Source organism: Chiloscyllium plagiosum, unplaced genomic scaffold (assembly GCF_037043375.1).
Source record: "Chiloscyllium plagiosum isolate Xiang-an unplaced genomic scaffold, Cpla_swu_hap1 HiC_scaffold_22, whole genome shotgun sequence".
Taxonomy (NCBI): domain Eukaryota; kingdom Metazoa; phylum Chordata; class Chondrichthyes; order Orectolobiformes; family Hemiscylliidae; genus Chiloscyllium; species Chiloscyllium plagiosum.
Window position 1 is genome coordinate 37,859,718 of NW_028270160.1, and position 26,090 is coordinate 37,885,807.

Sequence of the window (26,090 nt, forward strand, 5' to 3'; positions counted from 1 at the left end):
TTTAAGCTCTAGGTTTTATGCTTGATTACCTCTAGTGATATTTTGGAGACCATAAAAATAACAAAATACTGAGGGATTAACTGAATCTGAAATAGAAACAGAAATTAAATAAACTTTCAGCAGTTTGGCAGAAAATCTAATATTTCAGGTCACTATTAGAAACATTGAGCCTTGATATTTACATGATGATGAGAAAGTATAGATGGGGTCTAACACTGGACAGAGTCTCAAACGGGTCTGAGAGATGTGGGTGATGGTAAGATTTATGACAGAATCAGACAAGAAGTCCAGCAAGGTCATCTTGATGTCAGAAATATCTCGCCTTTTTTTTATGCTTCTGAAAAGCAGCACTGCAGGATTATTGCTCCAGCAGTAACAAGTTGCCAATTAAGGGGGATTATTGCTTGTTAAATGCCTTGTTCAACACACCTCATTAATATTTAACTTCCTATCTTACTAACCTCACCAAACAAACTAAATGTCAAGAAAATGTGACATGGACACCAGTGCAGGTAACTGGTGAATCCAGCTCACCACTTGCCCCAAAGGATCTCCATGTTGACACTGGCACCAACATCTCAGGGCACGTTCTACGCTCCCTGACCACTTCCACAGATATTGACATTTGATCTGTGCTAACTTTAGAGTAAAGGGAAGACCTTTCAGAATAGAGATGAGGACAAACTTCTTCAGCCAGACAGTGGTGAATATATGGAATTTATTGCCACAGAAGGCAGTGGAGGCCAGGTCATTGAGTATATTTAAGACAGAGGGAGGTAGTTTCTTGATTGTTATGGGGATCAAAGATTTCAGGGAAAAGATGGGAGAATGAGGTTGAGAAACTTATCAGCCATGATTGAATGGCAGAGCAGACTCCATGGCCAATTGGCCTAATTTCTGCTCCAATGTCTTACGGTCTTATGGTCTCTAAGAACCTTCATGACACATCTCCAATCCAGGATACTTTTGCACTTCACTGCTACACCTTGGGCTATGATCAGCAACTATCAGTGTAAAGCTGTAGCAAGGACTCCGTGCACTCAGGGATAAGCACTCAGCTCATGGACTGAACCAAGCTGCATCTCCAGATTCTTTGCTCGCTATCATAGCAAACTGAGTCTACTACCATCTTGTACCATCCCTGGCTTGCATTGCATTTTTGTGCATTCCACCCTCAGCCAGAGATGTCGGGCTCTTGTTATTTTTGTTGTGCCTTGCTGTTGGCATAAATACAAAGCCAAGAAACTTGTGGTCGTCAGCCGCTCTCACTTAAGTCATGGGAGGATAGCCTTTGGTCAGGGGGTCCCAGCACAGTAAATCAAGGTCAGTCTCACAATCCAGATCAGGGGTTTGAACACAGTAAGGTAGTCACTCAGAGTGGTCAGAATCACAATGTTTCTCCACATTCGGTGAGAAGCCAAATGCTGGGCAGCAGACCACCCAATTTGAGGCGTTCTTCGATTTTGGGACTATTCTCAAACATTGGACTTGAAATGTTAACTCTGCTTCTCACTGCATGAATGCTGCCAGTTCAGATCCACTGCTGGACTTGAGGAAAGAGTACAGCCTGTCTCCGCACTACCCCATCCAGTATCTCCTGAAAGTCACTTCCCACAGAACAGACTCCCAATTTCCAATATGCCCAAAGCAAAGGTCATGAACTATAGCTCTGGGCTCAGTGCACAACACCCTTTTAAAATTGATGTTGTAGATGTGAGGAATGTCGGTAAATTCTGGGATATCCGTTGAGTGGTAAGACTTTCTGGCAATATGCTTTATAAGACTGGGGGACAGATGACAGGAATAAATTTCTAACAGAGTATGTAGCTTGAAGCACATTAACAGACAGGTGGCATTCCTGACTGGAACTTCACTTTTTATTCATTCGTGGATATAGGTAGAACTGCAAGGCCAGCGTCTATTGCCCATCTCTAATGTGATGACCATGGGTCAGAATCCTCAATATATAGGGAGTATTTTATTTTATAATTCCAAAATGTGCTTTTTAAAAGAGAGCTGATCAAGTCAGGAATGTAAATTAGGTTGGTCTCTGGTGAAAGAGACACACAGAATTTCACACTAATGGATGTGAGAAAACATTCAAATTACAGCTCTTCGAAGGGGGAGTGAATGAGGCAAGTTAAAAACAGATTAAACTGTAATCGCTTGTGACTATGAAGACAATAAAGCTTCTCTTGCAGATTACGTCCCAAACTGCAGACACATTTTGTGTTTTTCCCCTTTGAAGAATGCACGAGGATAGGGCTTAAGAACTCCTTTCAACTCTACTGGAGTGTGCTAGGAGGGCTAAACATTCTTGTATGTATCAACCTGGATTCAAGCATTAGGATACTGTGTTGGTTATGGTCAACCCTCTAGTTACCCCTCTGTTGGAAGTAAAGACATTCTTATTCTGGGTGATGCAAACCAGTTAAAAAAGGAAACAGGACTCTCTCTAATGGAATTCAGTTACAGTCGAACAAAATCAGAGTTACCGAATCTAAACCAATGTGCAAAACAAAGTATCGTGAACCTGACTTTTAAGATACCAGTGTCAATGCTATTGGTAATGTTCACTGCAACGTTCACCTATCCACTCTTCACAAACAATTCAGAGACTGGTCTGTAATTTTTATCTTTTGAGCCTTATCTCTTTTCCTAATCTCTGTATACATGTGCTGCATTACTAATTCTTCTTGTGTTTATAATTAACAAACTCACTCTTTATTAACTGAAGAAAGTCTGGTCAAATTGGTTCCGTTTAAAATGTAAGTTCATCCAGTCTGGGAGAAAGTGATTCACAGGAGAGGGATCATTTTTAAATTAACCTTGTTCTGACAAATCATAGGGATGGCTGAATGAAGAAGGGGAGCTGGTTCTTCCCTCCTCAGCCGGGAGCTTAACAGTTTAGGCTATTCCTGCTGGAATAATAATAAATTAGGAACATTGCCTGTAGTTTTGGTTGTAACACAAATTGTTCAAAGACAGTGATGGTGATTTCAATACAATGTGGTGAACCTACTCACACAATGCTGTTAAGGAATTGCTAGATTTTGATATAATGACAATGATTGAACAAGAAATATTTTCAGATATAGATGATGTGTGATGTACGAGGAAACTTGGAAGTAATGGCATTCCCATGCACCTATATCCCTCATAAATGAAGTCATAGATTTCAAAGGTTTTGCAAAGGATCCTTGACGAATTGTCACATTGCATCTGATATATGGTGCAAACTTTAATTTTAGTGTATCAGTGGGGAAGGAAGTGATATAGACAAGAGACAATAGGTGCAGGAGTAGGCCATTCTGCCCTTCGAGCCTGCACCACCATTCATTATGATCATGGCTGATCATCCTTAATCAGTATCCTGTTCCTGCCTTATCTCCATACCCCTTCATTCCACTATCCTTGAGAGCTCTATCCAACTCTTTCTTAAATGAATCCAGACACTGGGCCTCCACTGCCCTCTGGGGAAGAGCATTCCACACAGCCACCATTCTCTGAGTGAAGAGGTTTCTCCTCATCTCTGTCCTAAATGGTCTACCCCGTATTTTTAAGCTGTGTCCTCTGGTTCGGCACTCATCCATTAGCGGAAACATGTTTCCTGCCTCCAGAGTGTCCAATCCTTTAATAATCTTTTTTGTCTCAATCAGATCCCCTCTCAGTCTTCTAAACTCAAGGGTATACAAGCCCAGCCGCTCCAGTCTTTCAGTGTAAGGTAGTCCCACCATTCCAGGAATTGACCTTGTGAACCTACACTGCACTCCCTCAGTAGCCAGAATGTCTTTCCTCAAATTTGGAGACCAGAACTGCACACAATACTTTAGGTGCAGTCTCACCAGGGCCCTGTACAGCTGCAGATTTATTATTTAAAGTAGTGGATGTGATGTCAATTATGTGGACTACTTTGTCCTAGATAGTGCTGAGCTTTTTGAGTATTGTTGGAATAGCACACATCCAGGAAAATGTGGAATATTCTATCAAACTCCTAATAGGATTGTCAGTGGCAGAAACTCTTTGGAAAGCCAGGATGCGAGTGACGTCACAGAAGACCCAATTGCTGACTTTCTTCATAGCCACAATATTCAGATAGCTGAAACAACAGCAGACATTGCTGGCAAAACTCAACAGTGCTAGCAACTGTGGGAAGAAAGCAGCATTAACGTTACAAGTCCAGTGTCTCTTCATCAGAACTCAGATCTGCTGATTTTCGCCAGCAATTTCTGTTTGTGTTTCAGATCTTCAGCACCTGTAGTTCTATGTCTTATTCAGATAGTTGGCCTGGTTAACCTCTGGTCAATGGCAAGTAATTCAAAAATGTCACTGGCATTAAATGGGAAGGAAAGAAGGCTATACTTACTCATCAAATAGCTAGAGAAGACTCAAGCAAATTACTCAGCAACTCTTGACCAGTGAATCTGTTGTGTGTAATGAAGAAGAACATAGGTGCACAGTGTTGGACAACACTGCACAATTCCTATCTCCATTTAATTCAAATGATATATATTAATGAGTTTATATACAAAATACCAGCAGTTTTCACAGTCAGGAAAGACTGAACAGGCTGCAGCTCTTTTCTCACAAAAAGAGAAGACTGTGAAAAGATTTTTAAAGGCAAAAAATGTTCAACAGAGCAGATGCAGAGAAGTTGTTTTCCACTTGAAGAACAATTAAAGAACAATTTAAAATTAGAGTTGTAAATATAAGAGTTTATAAATTGAATTGTAAGTTACTTTGTCAGAGTGGAACATTCTAGACAAATAGTATGAAATACATTGACGGGGAGCTAAATAAGCAACTTGATGGGAAAAATAAATAAAAGGATATATTTTCAGGGTTAAATGAAAGAGGTGAGAGGAGGCATCAGTGGACAGATATGTAGCCATAGACTAGTTGTGAAAATAGCTTGTTTCTGTGTTCTGATGACTTGATGCAACACAATAATAAACCATCTAAATAGCACCATCAGCATGGGAAATGAGACGGCAAACTTGCTTCATGTATTGACTGGATTTCGTGAGTGAAATGACGGTGGAGAAATTCAATGTGTACCCAAAAGAGCCTAAGAGTCAGAGAAATAACTGTTCCTTATACTCTGTTCAGTGCCAACTTCAGGCTTTGAGCCTCCCTTAAAAGCTGCCATTAAACTGCAGGCACCAAATAGATGTCCCACAGCAGCTCACCAATTGAAGACTGTGAGAATCATCCAATTGTCATGGGGAGCGAGCATATGATCTTGATTTTTATATTTAAAGCCTATTTCAGGCAGTCAAAAGGTCTATTGTATTTCTAGATCTCGGGTGTAATAGATCATGGTGTATATTTCAGAGGTCTGTAGCCTGTTGAAGGGTAAAACAAATGGTATAAATGAAATAACAATCAAGTTTCTAAAGCAGCCTCCAAATTGGTTAAACAGAAGAAGGCAAAGGATGGTTGTAAATGGAGCAACATTGATATGGAAATAGGTCACTGGGGAAGCACAATGTTGAGCGTGCTGGGTCCAGTCCTGTTTACAGCCTTGAGCTAAGGGCAGAAACAAAGCTGTTTATGGTTGTGAATGATGCCAAATTAGGGAGAAGAGTTCAAACAACAGAGACTGGTAAATAAAATACATGGATATCTGGATAGGTTGGGAAGGTAGGCTGATGAGTGGCAGATGGCATTTAATTTCAACAAATGCAAGTTAATGAGACTAGGGAAAGAGGAAGAAGTGGTAGCATAAACTAAATGGATCAGACTAAAGGACACAACACAAGAGAAGATTGTGTGTTTTTGTGAATAGTTTACCGAAATCCCAACAGTACGATGTGCAGCAACAGTAAGGAAGTTAACGGCATTTTGAAATGTATAGTCCGAGGCTTTAAACACAAATTGCAGAACATATGAATTATACTAGATGCTTGTATGAATACACCTAGAATATTGTCTCTAATTCTGCTCGCTGTTCTATCACCCCGATATCCAGTCTTTAGAGGCAGTGCAGAAAAAAAAGACAATCAAACCGATACAAACTGCTTCTTTTCTAGGAAGCTTGTTTATAAGTTTCATCAATTTTGTGTGTAATAAAGTTATATGGTTATATTGCTAAAAAGAGAGGCATTGCTGGAATTTTATATTTAACATTCATCAGGACAAATACAAGAATGCCAAATAACAAACAAGCAGAAAAACAATGTAAGGACTGAACATATTCCTGAGAGATTTGATCCCATGATTGGATCTGAGTGTTCTAACACATATAAAGTATTTAAGCTGATCAGTTGCACTCATTTTAAATTATTTGGAGCTTACAAAGCCTATACCAACCTTGCTTTCTCCATGGCAATGCCTGAGCCAATCAGAGTCAACTTGACAACAAATCAGCACCCTTTTCTCATGTGGTAGAAATTGTTGTGATTGTTTAAAGTTTGGCATTTTTGCATTTGTCCTGATTAATTTAAAATGAACAGCTTCTATTCAAGCAGGTAATATTGAATTGGTTGGTTACTTTTGATGTCCTCATCTTAAATAAATAAAATACAATGGAGATGGCACGTCAGGTGAGGAGTTGCTGAAGCAATATGCAGGAACTATTGGACACTAAGGTGATGCAGGATGAATGCATCGGTTGCAATTGTTTGCAGCTTCAGCAACTTTGTACCTGAGTTGAGAAGCAGAGTCTGAGCTGCAGACATTGTGCTACATCAGGGACAGGAAAGGTTACCTGAACAGTTTGCTGCAGTAGAAAGTCATACCTTTTTAATTATGTAATTCAAACTTGGTCTACTATCAGGGACAGAAGGGAGGCACTGCAGATGAGGCAGATATTAGCACTTTAGGGATTAAAATTGAGGATCCTCAGCCCCTGCAATTGTCCATTGCTATGACACACTGTATTGCAAACCGTGTAGATGTGAGTGGGGAGTGCAGGGAATCAGTGAACTGACCATGATATCATTGTACAGAGAACCATTTGAGTAGAAGAGGCAATAGGAACATAGAAAATATAAGGCCAGTATAATTAGGGGAATGGATGCTGTTCTATGCAGCTGTAAGTGTGAGTCCCAGAGGTTATGTCAGGGCGAAGTCATCTCCTCAGGGCTGAAGAGTTACTTCGAGTGAGAGGGGTGGATCCAGTTGTCATTGGCTATGTTGGACCAACATACCTGATAACAGTAGAAAGGAGGTTCTGCTGAAAAATGCGTACAGTTAGGAGCTAAGTTATAAAGTAGAACTCCAAGATAATGATCTTGGAATTGCTACCTAAACCAGCAACAAAGTAACATAAGGTATATAAAGTCAAGGAGTTAATTATATGGCTCAAAGTTTCCTAACAGGCTTGAGTTGCTGTTTTGGGAGTCGAAGGGAGATGCTCCACTGGGACAAGATCACTTTAACTGTGTGGGACCAGGTCCTGGCAAATTGAAAAACTAGGGCTGTAGAAAGGGCTTTAAACTAATTGGAGGGTGCAGGGTTCTGAGGATGGGATATGTAGATTTCAAAGCAAAAGAATATGGCATAATTTTACAACAACTATTTCGGTAGTGATACACAGAGTAACAAGAGACAGAATAAACAGAGACGGCAGCAAAAAGGATCAATAGAGAAAGATAATGATCAAACGGCAAAGTTAACGGCACTTAAGTGTACAAGTCAAAATAAATAAATTACCAGCACAAATAGATGTTAATAGGTATGATCTCAAAAACATTACAGAGACATGATTACACGGAGGTCAAAGCTGGGAACTCAATATTCATGAGCATGTGATTTTCAATAAAAAAGGCAAGAAGGAAAGGCTGATGGGGTAGCCATGTTAGTACAAGATGGAGTAAATATAATAGCAAGAAATTATCTTGGTTTGTGAGAGGTACAAATCATACGGGTGGAGGTAAGAAATTACAAGGTTAGAAATTCTATCAATAACATGATAGAATCTAACATTCAGTTTGAGAGGGAGAAACTTGGGTCAGAAGCAACTGTGCTAAACATTAAGGGTAATTACAAAGTAATGAGAGAAGAGGTGGCTGGATTGGGTTGGGAAAGGAGACTAGCTGAAAAGGCAAATGATGAATAAAGGCAGACATTTAAGAAGATAGTTTACAACTCACAGTAAAGAAAAATTCCGGTGAGGAAGATAGATTCTAGGAAGGGGATAAACCAACCATTATTAACCAAGGAAGATAAGATATAAATTGAAAGACCAAAATACAATGTGGTGAAGATTAGCTGAAAAACAGAAGTTTAGACAGTTTTGAAAGCCTTATAAAGACCACCCAAAAAGAAAAGAGAGTGAAAATTATCTTTGATGGTAAGCTAGCAAGTTATATAAAAATGGACAATAAAAGCTTCTTTAAATATATGAAAGCAAAGAGAGAATCCAAAGTTAATAAAGGCCCATGAGAGAATGAAGCTGGGGAAATTGTAATGGAGAACCAGAAAATGACAGATGAATTGAATTAATTCTTTGCGTCAGTCTTCAGTGTAAAACACACTAATAACATTCCAAAAATACTAAACCAACGGGCTAAAGGTGAGGAGGAAGAACTGTCATTAATGATAAACTGCTAGGAAAAGTAATGAGACTAAAGGCCAATAAATCCCCTGGATCTGAGGTTGTAGCTATTGGGTTAGGGGATGCATTGATAGTGAACTTCTAAGAATCCTTAGATTTTGGAACAGTCCAAGAGGATTGGAAAACTGTCAATGAAACACCTTTAGTCAAAAAGGGAAGCAGATGGAAACGGCTATCTCTAGGCTTGTTAATTTGATATCTGCCAATTGGAAAATGTATAGGTATGTTATAAAGACTGTAATAGCAAAGCATTAGAAGTGCATAATATAATCAGGCAGAGTCAGCGTAGTTTCATAAAAGGGAAATCGTGTCTGACATATTGGTTAGAATTGTTTGAGGAAGTAACAAACAAGATAGATAAAAAGGGAACCAGTAGATGTAATATATTTAGATTTCCAAAAGCTCTTAGATAACATACCACTTATAAGGCTACTTAACAAGATAAAAGCCTATGATATTGAGGTACTATCTTAATGTGGATAGACAATTGACTAACCAGTAGAGGACAGAAATTTGGGATAAAGGGGGCATTTTCAGTATGGTGACCTGTAACTGATGAAGTGTCACAGGGAACAATGCTGAGGCCACAATTACTTACAATATATCAATGGCTTGAATGAGAGAATTGAGTTTACAATTAGCTTGCAGATGTCACAAAAATTGGTGGGCTTGCAAACGGTGAGGATGAAGTTAAAACTCTTCAGAGGGATAATATACACAGATTAAGTGAATGGGCAAAAACATGGCAGGTAGAATGTGATGTAGGAAATGTGAGATTATACACTTTGGCTGGAACTATAGAGCAGCTAAATATTATTTAAAATGGAGAAAGCCTGCAGCAGAGAAGGATTTGATGATCTTGGCGCATGAATCACAAAAAAACTGGCATACAGGTCTAGTGGGCAAAAGAGAAGAGGAATGGGCTGTTGGCCTTTATTTCAAAGGGAATATACCATACTTGGAATACTGTAAACATTTTCATCACTTTGTCTAAGGAAAGATACACTAGCATTGCAGGCAGTCCAGCAAATCTTCACTAGATTGAATCTAGGAATGCAGATAACTCATACAGTCATAGAGTCACAAAGGTGTACAACACAGAAACAGACTCTTCGGTCCAAGTCGTCCATGCTGACCAGCTATCCCAACCTAATCTAGTCCCATTTGCCAGCACTTGGCCCATATCCTTCTAAATCCTTCCTATTCATAGTTGCCTTTTAAATGTTGTAATTGTACCAGCCTCCACCACCTCCTCTGGCATCTCATTCCATAAACTCACTACCCTCTGCATGAAATAGTTGCCCTTGGGTCCCTTTTAAAATTTTCCCCTCTCATCCTAAACCTATGCCCTCTAGTTCTGGACTCCCTATCCCAGGGAAAAGACCTTGTCTACTTACCCTATCCATGTCCCTCATGATTTTATAAAGCCCCAGGGAAAACTGTTCCAGCCTATTCAGCCTCTCTCTATAGCTCAAATCCCCCAACCCTGGTAACATCCTTTTAAATCTTTTCTGAATCCTTTCAAGTTTTGCAACATCCTTCCTTATGAGAAGGGGTAGTATCGTTTGGATCTGTACTCAATGAAGTTTTGAAGAATAGGAATGACCTCATTAAGGGGTGGTAGGTATAGGACAGATGTTGGGGGTAGATTCTTTACTCAGCGAGTCGTGAGTTCATAGAATGCCCTGCCAGTAGCAGTGGTGGACTCTCCCTCTTTATGGGCATTTAAACGGGCATTGGATAGGCATATGGAGGATAGTGGGCTAGTGTAGGTTAGGTGGGCTTGGATCGGCGCAACATCGAGGGCCAAAGGGCCTGTACTGCGCTGTATTTTCCTATGTTCTATGTTCTATGAAACACGTTAGATTCTTAGCTTGCTTAACAGGATACGTGCAGAAAGGTTGTTTCACATTGTGGAGTAGTATAGACTAGGGGATAGTTTTTTCAGAGTAAGCATTCACCTATTTAAAACAGTCGAAGAGCAATTCCTTCTCTCAGGGCTTTGAATCTGTGGAATTCTTTATCACAGAAGTCAGTTGAAGCTGAGTCATTAAGAATATTCACAGGTAAGACCGGCAGGTTTTAATTGGTAATGGAATCACATGTTACAGGGAAAAGACAGGAAAATGAAATTGAGGGTGTCAAGTCAGCTATGAATTCATTGAATGGTGCAGCAGACTTCATGCGCCGAATGGCCTCCTTCTGTTACTGTACCTTATGGTATTTTCCTTCAATTCACACCAATAGAAAAGTTATTTGGGCATGCTGTCTGATGGGATGCTAAATTAATATCATCCCTTTACCAAGATCACTCAGTTAAAATGGCCCCTGTTGTGTTTTCATGGAAAATAGTAGTAAAGTTAGACAGAGAAATATGGGAAAAAATTGGATCAAACAAAAATCCTCGACTAGAAAGGCTGCATTTAGGGTAATTCTACTTCTAGCATTGCAATGCACCATAGTCTAACTTAATTCAGTCATGCTCCAAACTGAAAACTTCCTTCAGAACAATGTACAATACACCTGGGTCTAACACCATGCATTATGTGAAGGGGGAAATGGTGAGACTGGCTTATCCAAGTCTGTCCACAGGTAGTCAACGGGCATTTAAGGCTCAAGATGATATGATCTAACCATTGCCAGTTTTGCTGATATCCAGTCAATTCCTGCCGAGGGTTTTATATGAATATTCCTTTCAAATAAGCATTTATTGCCAGTGGTCTTCCTGATAATGAAATAAGAAACCGGCTCAACCTCGAAGGAATTGTGTGTTTGTATTTGTTTGTTTTGCATTGTGAGCATATTTGTGCATGTACTGATAAATCACAGTGACCATCTTCAATGGCAACACCCTGATACTCACAGAGGGAACACACATTCTAGGCTAAAAAGGTCTCTTCCAGATGATGATTCAAGAGTCTGGGATGTATTCTGGGGCAAAGAAGGCTCCAAGAGGATATTATTCCAACTTTCAAGAATCTGAAAGGAATACATATATTGAAATCCAATAATAAGTTCAAGATCAAGTGCCAAAAGTAGCAATAACAAGTGCTGTAAGGCCAAAGAGAATGGGTACTAGAACACAAACAGAAGTCTGCACTAACTCTATTTCTTTTTCTTCACTTTTGGATAGTAGTTCTTCAACATTCTGCTATTCATACTTCCTCTCAACATATCTTCTTTTGGTTTAAATATTCTACACAATTCTTTAAAAATGTGTGGAAATGGCAATGTCAGCAAATATTATAGAAATCTTTGAGAGAGACTTTGCAGATTTTTGAGGGAATGGGCATTTGAGATGTCTTAAACTTTGTGAATGCTGAGTTGGACTCTCAGTCTTTTCCAGTTCTGTTTCTTTTGTCTACTGGTGTGGGCAGTGCTTAAAAAGTTAAGAAATGGCTTCACCCCACCTGGGTGTTAATTTGTTCAGAACAAATACATTTCCTGTTTCATTTGCAATATTACTCAAAAGGCTATGTGCGAGCTAAGGAATTTATAAGAGGCACATAATTGTGTGCATGGAAAATTATGTGTGCACCAAAATTAAAGAGACTGAGACAAAGGGCAACATGATGGTGGGAAGACAAAAATTATGAACATATTCAAAAAGGCTCAATAAAGCATCTCGAATCATTAACTGCTTTGCCAAAGCTGAAGAACATGATATTATAAGGTACTGCATAAATATGAAAGAATGCAATGCTTCTGGGCACCCTGAAGGTTCCAGCAGACCTATTCTGTCACTTGCTTTGCCAGCTCTATGGTGTGTGCCAGTAGGTGCTCCTATAGCAGATGGTACAACTCTGCATCTGACTCACTGCTGACTCTGGATTCTGTGAAGATAATTATCCATAGCCATTGCCAGGTAAGTGCAACATGCCTGTACATATTTTGGGTGATAACTTGGCAGGTGCTACTATTCATGCTGACAAACACCTGAAGAGAAGTAATTTGCAGGACAACAGGAAAAGGCTCGGGAATGAACTTAGCTCAGTTTCTCTTGCAGCGAGCCTGTGTGGACACAATGGCCTGAATGACTACCTTCTGTGCTCTAATCAGTCTATGATTCTATGGAGATCAAAAATACTAAAAAGATCAATTAACAGACAAAGTAACACCAGCGTTTAGCAGCATACTTAGGGCCCCAATTTGATATTCACCTCCAAAATATCTTCTTGTATCTCCTGCACATAAACAATGGTGGTAATTATTTAAGGCATGTTTAATGTGAAAATTGGAGGTAATGAGTCAGCAGGATTAGCCATTTCTACTAGATCTTCCTTATTACGAGAAGGACAAGATTCAAGCAGGCTTCAAGGGGGCCCATGTGCTACATGATCAAGCATGTGGGCTTCAAGTTATGGCAGACAGGATGTGATCGAGAAGTTCTGCCCCATTCCTGTTACTAATTTTATTTGTCATTGTGTGATGCTCCCTGATATGTTAAATATATTTTAAATGCAACAATTGATGATAGGGTTTGTTTTGCAAAATGTAAGAGACTATTAAGTTGAACAGAGTTGAAAAATGTGGTGCTGGAAAAACACAGCAGGCCAGGCAGCATCCGAGGAGCCTGGCCTGCTGTGTTTTTCCAGCACCACATTTTTCAACTCTGGTCTCCAGCATCTGCAGTCCTCACTTTCTCCTATTAAATTGAAGAGTATTGCAAAAATAGAACATATTCAGTACATTATTCACTGGATAAAGTCTTCCATAACAACAGAACAGAATTAGATTTAATTATTTCAATTGTCCCATGGGTTTTATTCTTTTCATTGAATGATAGCCCAGATACATCTTCCATTGCTTCAAAGCATGAGAAAATAACTGAGCTCTTTGAATGACTTCAGAATTATTTGTATACTCAGCTCTGGACATCTTGACAGCTTGCACTTCCATTATGGATGTTTAGCTGAATTCCAAACTTGACAATAGACTCTTCCTAGCAGGTGTTGTTCATAATAGCTGTGAAGGGAACTATAAGTTCCTTTATGTTGAGCTCCTAAAAGAATAATGTTTTTTTAAGAGATATTTTGAGTGTCTGCTTTTTATATTGACAGTTTTAAGATGTCTTAATCAGTTTTTTTTCTTGAAGTGGTACAGACTAAGTGAGAGGTTCTAAAGCCCATCTACAGAACAAAACCCACCTTTTGGTTGCTAGCCATTTCAACTCCCCCTCCCACTGCCCGACAACAGATCCATCCTGGGCCTCCTCCATCAAAATAAGGCCACACGCAAACTGGAGGAAGAACATCTCATCTTCAGCCTTGGAACCACAATCTGGAGTTCACCAGCTTTAAAATCTCCCCACCACCCACCTCATCCCAGGCCCAGCCCTCCACCTCCTCTCCACTCCGCACCCTTGACCTGACCTAATCTAACCTATCCATCTTCCTTCCCGCCTATCCACCCACCCTTCCCACTGACCAATCACCATTACCTCCTACTTGCATCCACCTATCGCCATTCCACCTACCTTTCCCCTAGCCCTACCCCCTCCCTCTATTTATTTCTCAGACCCCTTCCCGGATGAAAGGGTGCAACCTGAAACAGCAAATCTCCTGCTCCTCTAATACTGCTTGACCTGTTGTGCTTTTTCCATTCCCCTCAATTTATCAACTAGGACTCCTGCCCTAACAAACAAAACTGTGTCTTTTAACCTGTCCCGTTCATGGTCTTACTTCATCCATCTCCACTTTGGGCCTACACTGGGGGGAAATGACACTTACTCTAGTCTATTTCTGCCAAGCCACCCTGAAAAGAGATTAGGTGGGCCTTGTCATGCAGGAAGCATTTTCACAATGCCAGGCAATCTCTTAACTTTTACCTCCCATCTCAAAGGGGAAAATCCAGCCCCTCTAGGTCTTTTTTGAGAAGACAATTCAGATACAGATTTCTGCAAAAAATTTGAAATAATAACTGCCAAGAACTCATTTCATTAGACCTGTATTCTACCCAACTTGAAGAAAGGCTTTTTATAATTCATTCATAGAATATAGATATCATTGACTGAGCCACAATTTACTGCCCCACACTAGATGCCCTTGAGAAAGTGGTGGTGAGTTGCCACGTTTTGAACTCCTGCAATCCATTTGCTGTAGATAGACCCACAATACCATGAGGCAATGGGGTCCGAGATGTTGGCCCAGAGACACCAAAGGAATGGTGATATATTTCCAAGATGGTGAGTGGCTTGGAGGGGAACTTGCAGATGATGGTGTTCTCATGTAAATGGTATGGTATGGGTTTCGAAGCTGCTGTCCAATGTGCTTTGGTGATACTTTGTGTGTTAAAATAACAAATCACAACTGGACCATCTTTTAGAAAGTATAGCAGAAGAGCAAGTATGAAAATGATTTTTCCTGCTGTTTTCCTGATCTTGAGATAACCTGGGGAAGTTGTTGAGATAACAAGTGGAGGAACCAAGCAGCTGACAATCTATGGAAACATATAATAACAACAACAACAAGACAATTTGTCTCTAATTGACTTATTTAGATCATTTCCTCATGGGAAATACATGAGTCATGGCCGGAAATAGGCAGGGAAGGTGAGCAACTAAATCTAATTACTCTACTTTTGTCTAGCTGTGAATAATAGACACTTGTGGTACAGTGGTAGTGCCCTCATCTACAAGCCAGGGAGGCCTGGGTTCAAGACCCATCTGTTCCAGGGTGTGTAATAACATCTCTGAACAGGTTGATTAGAAAATGTGTCTAATTGTGAATAACACCACAGGAGATTTGCTATATTAAATAACAATATATTTTTCTAAAGAATGGTGTTTCTTCCAACATGGCATGAACATGGGATGTGCTATTAGTACCTAATAGATTGTACCTTTGTCTTCAACATTTTCACAGTAAAATACCAAACTACCATTTAATTTTTAAACAAAAAAGCATAAATATATTTTCCTATGCACGCATTTCTTCAGTTTTAAATAGAATTATGTCAGTAACTGGTTTAGTTTTATTTCTGTAAATACATTTGTAAATGTTGATTTAATTATAAAGGACACTGATGATGCTATACTGAACTTGTCAACAGCTATTACTTTTCTGTTGATATTTAGCTCATCCATTTAAATAAATGGACTTGCCAATCCAGCATAGAACCAAAATATAGATGTTCATAATTCTGTGCAAGGCTTTGGCATCATAGTTATCCTACTGGGCATATTTCTCAACAAAGCCTGAAAACAAATATTGCCGTAGCTGCAAATAATATTTATTTCGTATTTCCCCAACAGAAAACAATACCGAGAAAATTAGTTACCCAAGAGTAAATGAGATCTGGTACCTCAAAGAAAATAAAAATCAGAATAAACAGCAAGAGTGACAGATAAACTAAGATTAACTTGTCAGCTTAATATATTATAAATAACATGTACAGTGAAAGGAAATGTGATGAAAGGCTACAATTTCTTTTTCATAACACATATATCAATTGTATTTTATGGTTAATTGGTGTCTATATTGAATAAAATCATATGACTTATCTGCAGTCATTAAAACATTAAAAGCAAGCAGTATTCTCTTTTATACCGAAGTTTTGATCTTTTTACCAGCTGTGTAACACTCATTGGATATGATTTTCTTCACCACACTGCAATACTTCTACACCAATTATGAAAATTACTGCCATGAGACTCATTAAAACCTGATGCACCACACCGCCTTATCTAGCCTCTACCATGGCAACAGAAAAATATCTTATCAACCTACTACACCCAATGGTAACTATGCTGCAAGACAACACAGCACTGCAGAATTAACTACTGCTGAAAAGAGAAAGATCCAGCTCATGTTGAAGAATTATGGCTGTGAACTATTGTTGTTCTTTGAAGTAGCCTGCAGCCTCTCACTAAAAGAGATCTGAGGCCCTTCTTGGGCTGAAGATGAAGCAACATTTTTTTTTAAAACTTCCACTCTTAAGGGAACCATTGCCAAAATAACAAAAGTAATCTGCAGGATTGATTACCCATGTCTGGAAGGTTTCTGGGTCCTTCTAAGAGCCCTGATGGAATTCTCACCAGCTCTCATCTGGCCAGAGTTCTGTGGAGGCCTTGTATGGTCACATTGAGGTGGAATCCAATAGCTCTTTTAAGGTATAGGATCTGAGTAGGACATAGTCAGAATCCTGGGACTGTAGTGGTTTATTGTTTCAGAATTATTATCCATAATGCAAAATGGCCTCTACACATATGCAGTGATATCACCAAGAGGCAGTGCTTACAGCATTTGCAGCCTTATTACTTCATCTGCGAGCAGAATTAGACAAATACGTTTCTATCAAATATATCTATCATACCACTGATTATTTTCCCTTTTTGTCTTTGTTATGTTAAGACCTGTATCAATTTTGGAGAAGTGCTTAAAATAGAATTAAACCCCAAAATTGTTTAAACAATGTTTACCTGTTTCAGGTAGGTACCCTGGAGATTTACAGAGAGTCCTAACCAGCTTGACCTGTGATGTAAATACAACATGGACAAGTACTTGCTGTAGATTCTATTAAATGCTTTGGTGCCTATTTTCAGTGTGAAAGTGTGACACTTTACAATCCAATCTTTTCAAACAGAGTTTACGGTTTATTACTGAAAACTAATCTTGATCTCTTGGCATGAATAGGAATACCCAAAGATTTGTGCAGTTTTGATTCAATATTGAGCAAACAGAGACACAGAAACTGAAATAATCAAGGGTAAAATTTAAAGCACAAAAATTTAGTAGGCTGAAGCAGCTTGGATATCCTTAATTGAACTAGCACTGAGTGAAATCAAAAACAAATCAGGGTGACATTCACACAGCTTCTCAAATGCTATTATGGATTTAATTTAGTAGTAACGAGAAAGCTTTCATTGATACAATACCTTTCATGACCTCAAAACATCCCAATTGGCTTTACAGTCAATGTAGAATTGTAGTTATTGTTGTAATGTAAGAAACACAGCAGTCAATTCGTGCACAGCAAGGTCCCACCAACAGCAAGGTGATAATGACCAGATAATCTGTTTTAGCATTGCTAGCTGGGAAGAATAAATATTTTTCAGGACACGAGGGAGAACATCCTGCTTTCCTTTGAATATTGTCCTGAGCTGTTAGAACTCATTACAGCTGTAACATTAACCATGGTGTAATTTAGGAACCAACATTAATACTATTAACCTTAACATTTGTAATTTAACTCACTGCTTGCCTGTAAATAAATGTAAAATATTCTGTCATTCTGTAAAACATAACGTTCCTGTAAACAAGAACTCGGTTTAATTTTTCATCCAAAAATGAGCACCTCCACCAGCACTGCCCACTATAGAATACTGAGCTAAGGTCTGGATGATATCTCAACATGGTCTGGAGAAGAGTTGGATGGGGGGAGCAACTGGGGTGGCAAGGGGTTCCCAGCCAAAATCAAGAAACAGTGTAACTTGCAAGTGACATATAACTGGTCAGGCTCATCATGGTTACTTCAAAATAGTCATCCAAACAAAACTAGTACATTCACTTCCAAGTATTATTTCTATACAACTTTCTTGTCTTTGGGCAGTGGGGTATGGTGGGATAGGAGAAGGCTGCGCATGGGGAGGAGTTGGGCGTAAAAAGAGAAACCTTGGGTTCTGAACTAAGAGTGGGAGGGGTCTCTCTGATCTGAAAAACAGGCTCTTATATGTCAGTCTTCCCAATCATCACCAACCCTCTCCCACCAGTCAAAAAGATTGTGGCCAAATAGAAAGCGGATGTTAGTACTGACAGAAATAAGGGTTATCTGTTATCTTAACGCTTTTTCTTCAATGAATGTGATGGTAAACTACCATTTGAACTTAGATACTAAAAGCATCTGACAGCTACTCTGACAAAGTGATAATGTAATTCCACTGAAGGCCACCAGTATCAGTCAGTTGCAAAAAGGAGATTTAACAGATCAATGCCCGGCCCAGTTACTTTGAGAACTAGAAGTCATTGGATCTTTGACATGAAGAGGTATTGGTTGACACCTTGATCAGTGAGTTCTTTATGTCAAGATATGGTCATTATTATCCTTCTGTGTTAGCTGCTAATTCTTTTTTGGCTGGATGTCTTCTGTGGAGTATAGAAATTATCTGAAGGCTTTTAAGAACAGCATGAATTCCCCTGTGCTATAGAATTCCTTTGTTTTTCCACATTATGGCAGTGACTACACTTCAAAAATTGGCCGCAGTGCACTTTGGGGTTACCTGAGAAAACAAAAAGTGATCTATTAACATAAAGCTTTCTTTCTATTTCTCTAATGAATTTAATCCAAAAAAAATTCATGCTGTAGAAAATGGTTTCATATTTAGTCTAGTGAATCATGAACAGTTTATGGTGCAGAAGGAGGCCAGTTGGTCCATCATGCCTGTCCCAGCTAAGAAAGAGCTGTTTAGTCTAATCTCATTTTCCAAATTTTGGATTGTAGTATTGTATTTTGCAATATTTTGAATGCTATACCAAGTACTATTAACTTCTATCTTCAAAAACATGAAAACCTGACAGAATACTGCAAGTGAACAAGAATAAGAATTAAAACAGTCAAAATCAATGATAGAAAGCTGCTGAATTTTAAGTGTATTTAAATCATTACTGATGAATGGACAAGACAAAGACATTTGTGTAGCTATCTCACATATGAATATAACATTCATAACTGGGGTAAATCAAGCTCACAAATAAGCTTTGCATCATAGTTAGGTCAGAAGTCTGATACTGGGTTATAGTCCAAAAGATCTATTTGAAATCACAAGCTTTCGAAGCACTGCCCCTTTACCTGACCAAGGGACAGTGCTCAGAAAGCTTGTGATTTCAAATAAACCTGTTGGACTATAACCTGGTGTCATATGACTTCTGACCTTGTCCACCTCAGTCCAACACCAGTACGTCCACATCATCATAGTTAGGACAGGAAAGAGGCAGATACTGGGCAGGAGCATGACTCAATTATTGGAAGTTTTTCCCTTCAAACTGATAAATATACAAAAATAATTAGTGGTTATAAATGGATTCAATTCCATAATCTTGTTACAGGTTTTCTTGCATAGTGATATCATCTATGAAAATTATGTTGTTCTATTTGTTGATCCGCATGGAATTGCCATTTGAATTCTCTGCTTACATATTTAGGGGATAATACAAAATAAAAAAAAAAGTGGTGTGCATAATAAGACATGCATTAAAATTAAAATCAAAATCTGATGCCAAGGAAAGTGGTCCAATAGTAATGACTTTTTGAGCCAACTTGTCCAGCATGAAGTGCTAACCTCTCAAAACCTACCTCTGGGTAGGTTAGACAGTTTAATGCTTTGTGACAGACTCTCAACTCAGTTACTCTATTTGGAACGCTGAAGATTCCAAAGAGTACAATGGAATCATTTGAGTGACATCCTTAAAGCATTCCTAAAGAAGTTAAATATCCTTCTGACTCATGTGAGGCCCTGGCTGTTGACCGACCAAAACATTGAAAGTTCAAACAGGAAGACACTGAAACATCAAATGACTTCATCAGGAATGTGCTGAGATAAATTTGAAGTATCAGAGAGAGACCAGAAACCTGAGCTTTCAAGAACCACCAGCCCTGTCCAGGACATGCAAATATACACAAGGGGCAGATCTGCAGATCATGTGTTGGATTCATCAACTAACTCAGAATCCATTGAACTGAAGTGAAAATAAGTCATCCTCAATACTAAAGGACTGCCTAAGAGAAGTGAGAGAAATAAAATTAATTAGGAGAAATTATCTCTATCCAAAAATTCAGGTAGTGAACTCAGTGTAGGTAAAGCTATGAAGTAACAATAGTATAATTTATCAGCTCCCAATAATAATTATAGAGCTGAACAAAGTATAGATCGGTAAATTAGATAACCAATTACCAATAATTCTGGGGGAACTTTAAACTTCATATCGACTGGGAAAATCAAATTAGCAAAAGTAACTTGGAGAGGTGTTCATGAGATGCATTCTCAGCTGTTGTTTTTTGAACTGCTTTTTTGAAGAAACTAAGGGAAAATATTATACCATATCTGAATGTGAGTGCAATGTCATTAAGTTCAAAACAAGATCTTTAAGTTTAACAAAGTCAGTTATGAGTTATTAAGAGCTGAAGGTATGGAAGTTTGATTAAAATATCTGATGTTTGGTGAACAACCTTTAGATAATTAAGTTATAATGCTTAATGAAAATGTCACATTGAGGAATGATAATTCCACTGGAAAAAATGGTACAGACATAATCAAAGTTCAAGATTGTAATATATTAGGAAAGGAGGCTCATACTGTTGCCACAAAATTGGGAAGAGTTTAAATTACAACTGCAGATGATGTTGTGATGAAATGAAATTGTTGACTCCCAACTTCTCCAATCACTTTAAAGGGTTGTTCAATGTATTGGAGTCCATTGTTGCAAAAAAAAATTGAGAAGAATTTCTTGAAGATTTGGTTTGTACCACAGTGTCCCTTCAAGGATGGGTTCTTTAGTTAATTAAATGATTTGCTTAATGGTACTCTCTCCATATTACCCCAGTTCTAATGGAATAACAAAATGAATGGTTTGGACTTCAAAATCTATAGTCATGAAGTAGTGTTGGAAAAAACATTATCTACATGTGACTGTGTTACTTCTTAGAATGAAACCACTTATCCCCTGACCTGTAGAATTGCTATTTGGCAAACAAGTATGGATAAATCTCCCAGTCATCACGCATTGCTACTCCTAAGATGACATGATGCAATACAGTCAGTTCTGGTACAACACAATAGTTCCATTCTCATACGATCTCATATTATAAGAAAATTGTGCGATGCCAGTATCATTTAAACTAATGGGGCTGAAATCACATTATTACCAATACAGGTAAAGAAAGTTTGCTTTCTACAAATAACGGTCTAAATTCTTCAATCGCATTAAAGCCCAATTATAGCAGAATTGACTACTTGAAAAAATAAGGTGCAGTGACAGATGCCCATGACTGGTATAGCAATAATGAATTACCCAACCTGAACATAAGGCCAAGAGTGTAAGGCCAATACCCAACTGGTGATACATGCAATTGGTCAGCAGAAATCCTCGGAATTTCTTCAGACCCAAAATTGTATCAAGTATGAACACAAAATGCATGACAGTGCACTGAAACAGACGTCAAATCAGAATAATGCACAACCAGCATGACCAAACTGTCCTATTGTGATTAGAATGCAATCAAAGATGCAACACAAATAAAGCACACACAGCCAGCACCATAAAAATACAGCAGCCTCTAGCAGAGATGAACATAATTCAAGATGGATGGATAAGCAAACAACTGATGCTTGTAAATTTATTTGTCTGTGTCAAAGTATTCAAATATAATGTGTTTTTGCTTTTGTTTTATGTTAATATTCCTCAGAGGTAAAACTTTAGATAGATTAGAAAAGGGGGATGTTGTGATATGGTATGCATTTACTTTTAAGGGCGTACCTTGAACCACTGGCAATCATTATCTTACTCAATAGGATATGATGTATTAATCCTATGAGTAGTTAGACAATCTGCAGCAGCAGTGATAGAATATTTAACTCCAAATAAACATTACTTGTAAACAGTCTTCTCCTCAAACAAAGAACCCACACTATTGTTTCACTAATCCTTTTATGTGAGCAGAGCATTTATATCCAAGAAGAAGGACATAACAGTGTACAGTTTGTTGAAGAAGAGGATTTAATCAGTTTGACATATTGGTGAGTCATTCTCTGAAAGGGAGATATGGCATGTGTATAAAGTCTAGGTTGTGTTAAAGAATGCTCAGTTGAGATTTGCAGAAATTTCAGAGTTGCTGTTTATTGATGTCGTTCCAAACATATCCACATTGAGTGACGACCTCAATATTCCTTTTTTTTCACAATTTTTTCTCATTGAATCAATACTGTTCAAGCTTACACAACTCAATTATTCCATAAAAACTGAAAGAACTTTGGATGCTGTAAATCAGAAACAACCACAGAAATTGCTGGAAAAGCTCAGCAGGTCGGGCAGCATCTGTGAAGAGAAAACAGAGTTCCGTTAACTCGGATTTCTCTTCACAGATGCTGCCAGACCTGCTGAGCTTTTCCAGCAATTCCTTCATTTGTTTAAATTATCCACATTTTGTGAATGCTCACAGTTTCAGTGCATTGCAAAATTATTACTCTAGACAGAATCACTTCTACATAGACAAAGTGTTATGCCTAGGAGGGAGGAAATCAGTTCCCCTCCTGTCAACCTTCTTTCAATCAGTTGCATCAAATACTTTTATTTATTTTTGGCATGCAGCTATCATGCTTCAAGTAAAATTTAGCTCAATGGGAAATGAAAGAGCCAATCACCAAGATTTTTTAAGTGAAAGAAAAAGGAATTTTTATTGATGAATAACCCAGAGGAAAAAATAATAAAATTACAATGTCATACAGCCAAACACAGGTAGTAGGTTTTGATCTGTGTAGACTATTTTAAGTCAATATTTCTTCCTTTGTAAAAATGCATTTTAATCCATGAAAGATCTCAGGTATAGCTATTAGAAAATAGAAGTTCAAATCTGATTGTCCATATTTACCCTTATCATGATGAAAGGAAGATTCATGAGGGTAAACCTTTTAATAAGTTTGGTTTTAAACTTGTAAACTCCACTGGAGCACACATTAATATGAATGATGACATTAACTAAATCCAGCAGTATTCTTCCTTGTTTATCAAGTTTGAAGAGATTATGTTGCATTATCATTTTTCTCATGTCAACATGTCAATTTACTAGTTTTGCAAAATTTACTACGGTTGCTATTTGAAATCCATGCTTAAGTGTTACAGGAGCTGAAACAGCTTGAAACAAACATTGTCAATGAGTGAATTGACTCATTGCCATGGATATTTAACTCAGTCAATGAGCAACACAAAAATGACAAATTTAGATTATGTGGGACATAAAGGAGGTCAACATGATTTCAAACAAGTGTCCAATGTCTAGGACCCAAAATCTTTTGACATTAATTTATGATTCCATTTAGCATTTACAAAGCTATTTTCAGATTTACAAAGCTATTTGCATTGGAGCTATTTTCAGATCCCATTAATGAATAAAGAAATGATACATTTCAGCTTTTGTCATTGATAAAGGTATACTTTGATAGCATAGACATATCTCTCAAGATTGATTTTCTAGTATATAGAGTGACAGCAGTATGAGTAAAGCATACACACAACATCAAACCATTGATGGGCTTCCAACCCTCTCTAATGTAAAACTTTTGGCATCATTCCTCCATGCTAATGTTATCACAAATTTGTTCTGAAATGCAGAGATTGCAGACCCTCTTTGGAAGCTATTGCACAAAGATGCACAATAGCAATGGAAAACTGCACAGTGATTGGCATTTGGTACTTATGATACATTTGATATCTATTTGACCTTATAACTAAAGATAAAGGTAGCGTCAAGACTGGTAAAGACGCTAGTCTTTGTCCATTCCAATTCACATGCAGAAATTAATGTCACAATAGCTGCATCAGAATATTTAATAAGTGCTGTACTTTAAATACGTTGAAGGAAGCAATAGATTAATTGCAACATGGCATATCTGTTGTCAGAAACTGAATACAAATACTCTATTGAAGCAAAGGAAACTCTAGCCTGTATCTGACTATTAGTACATGTGGTAGAAAGTTTACTTTCCACACACTCACTAAGTGCTGACTACATTCTTCATTATGTCAGGTTCTGATCATCAAACTTTAAACATATTTACAGAAAGTCTTAGAATTTTCATCAGTACAGCTTTGAGGTTGAGTTTCGTGCTCACTTATTTACTATAATTGAATAGCTGCCATCCCTAGCCCTATATCCACTGCTACTCACTGCTTCACAAGACATTTACTATAATGGGATCTACTTCATTATTTTGTTGGTCTTAAAATTATATTGAACCTTATGTAATAGCAGACTATAGACACAAAATAAAATAGAACCTTATAAATTTATAGATGGCAAGTGAGAGAGAATTCAACGTTGTCCATATAATTTAACAGAATAACTTAGAGACAGTAAGAATGACATATCAAAATATAAAGACCTATATGGAAGTTTATTTGCACAGCTTTTCAAGTATCACCAGCAGGATTTGCTTAATGCCAGAATCAGAAAGTTGAACAATGTGTGCTTTCACCTAATCCTCGCTGGATTTGCACCTCAAGTGATTTTCTATTCAGCAAGGAATATAATGATGTAATGATTTCATATGCTACTGAGAACCCATAGAACCATCTACTTTTATAGAATGTGGGTGAGGAGCTTGCATAGAATCTAATAGTTAATAATGGTGAACCACGAGATCTGGTGAAGTCAGCTTGTGGACAGATTAAGCATCAACTTTAGGATCTAAACCTCTATGTTCATCAGTTTTCACTGCACAGAGCTCATAAGTTTTAATATATATATACAGAAGACCAAAGTACATCCTCATAAAACTGACTGTGTAAGCTCCAGCTAATTCAGAGAAAATTTTTCTAATTACTACTGAACCATCTAATTATCATTGCCACGGGTGTTCATAGGTAAGAGATCAACACAAGCCCTAGAGAGAAATCAGAGTCAGTCAAACACAACATAATTTCTCCAAGATTTCTGCTGAAGTTCAGATGGAGTCAAGAGAACCCCACAGAAATGTGTGGTGCATATGTGCTCTGTCTGATATGTTTTCTGTTTCTGTCTGAAATTAACAAAGAGTGATATTTTTCCATGTGGATTTGCACAATTATTCTACCACTAACAGATTTTTATCACTTTGCTGTCATCTGGAATACAGCAATATAAATAACTGGAAAAGATCATAATAGAAAAATTGCTAAAGCACTGTCCAGTTATGTCATGAATTTGTTGACAGTAGAGTTCTTACACAGTTGTCAAAGGGAAGCAGTAGACAGCAACCTAAATGTCATCAGCATTCATAAGGAAATTGACCTCACTCCTTATTGAAATTTCATCAATGTGTAATACATTCATGAGTAAAATAAGGGAACAAGGATCACACCTTGCGGTACACCAGGTATGAATGTACTGGATAAGAACAGAGAAAATGTATATTGTATATAATGGAGGAAGGACTCATTTCTGATCATGTTTCCAATTTTCCCACTATCTGGTGTACATTTTGCCAATGTTAAGTATCTAAGATGTGTTGTCTATTATAGTGACTACATGAGCACATTCAGTAACATTATATCTCAGCCATCACACTGTAAGATCTTGCTTGCTTTCAATACTAGTGTTGTGCACAGCATGGGCAATTTTAATGAGGTTTTCCCAGTTCCTCCAGATCTCTTTCCTGTGTTTTTGTTCATATTTCTGAATGAGCTTTACAGTCATTTAATGAACACGTGCAACATCCAACAACAGTTAACCAGCTGCAAGTAATTCCAAACTTACAATATCTCAGCTGCTCAATCGAAACGCCTGATTCATGGACTGTTCTCTGCCTCAGTTTGTTTGCAGATGTGGCCCTGAAGAGGAAAGG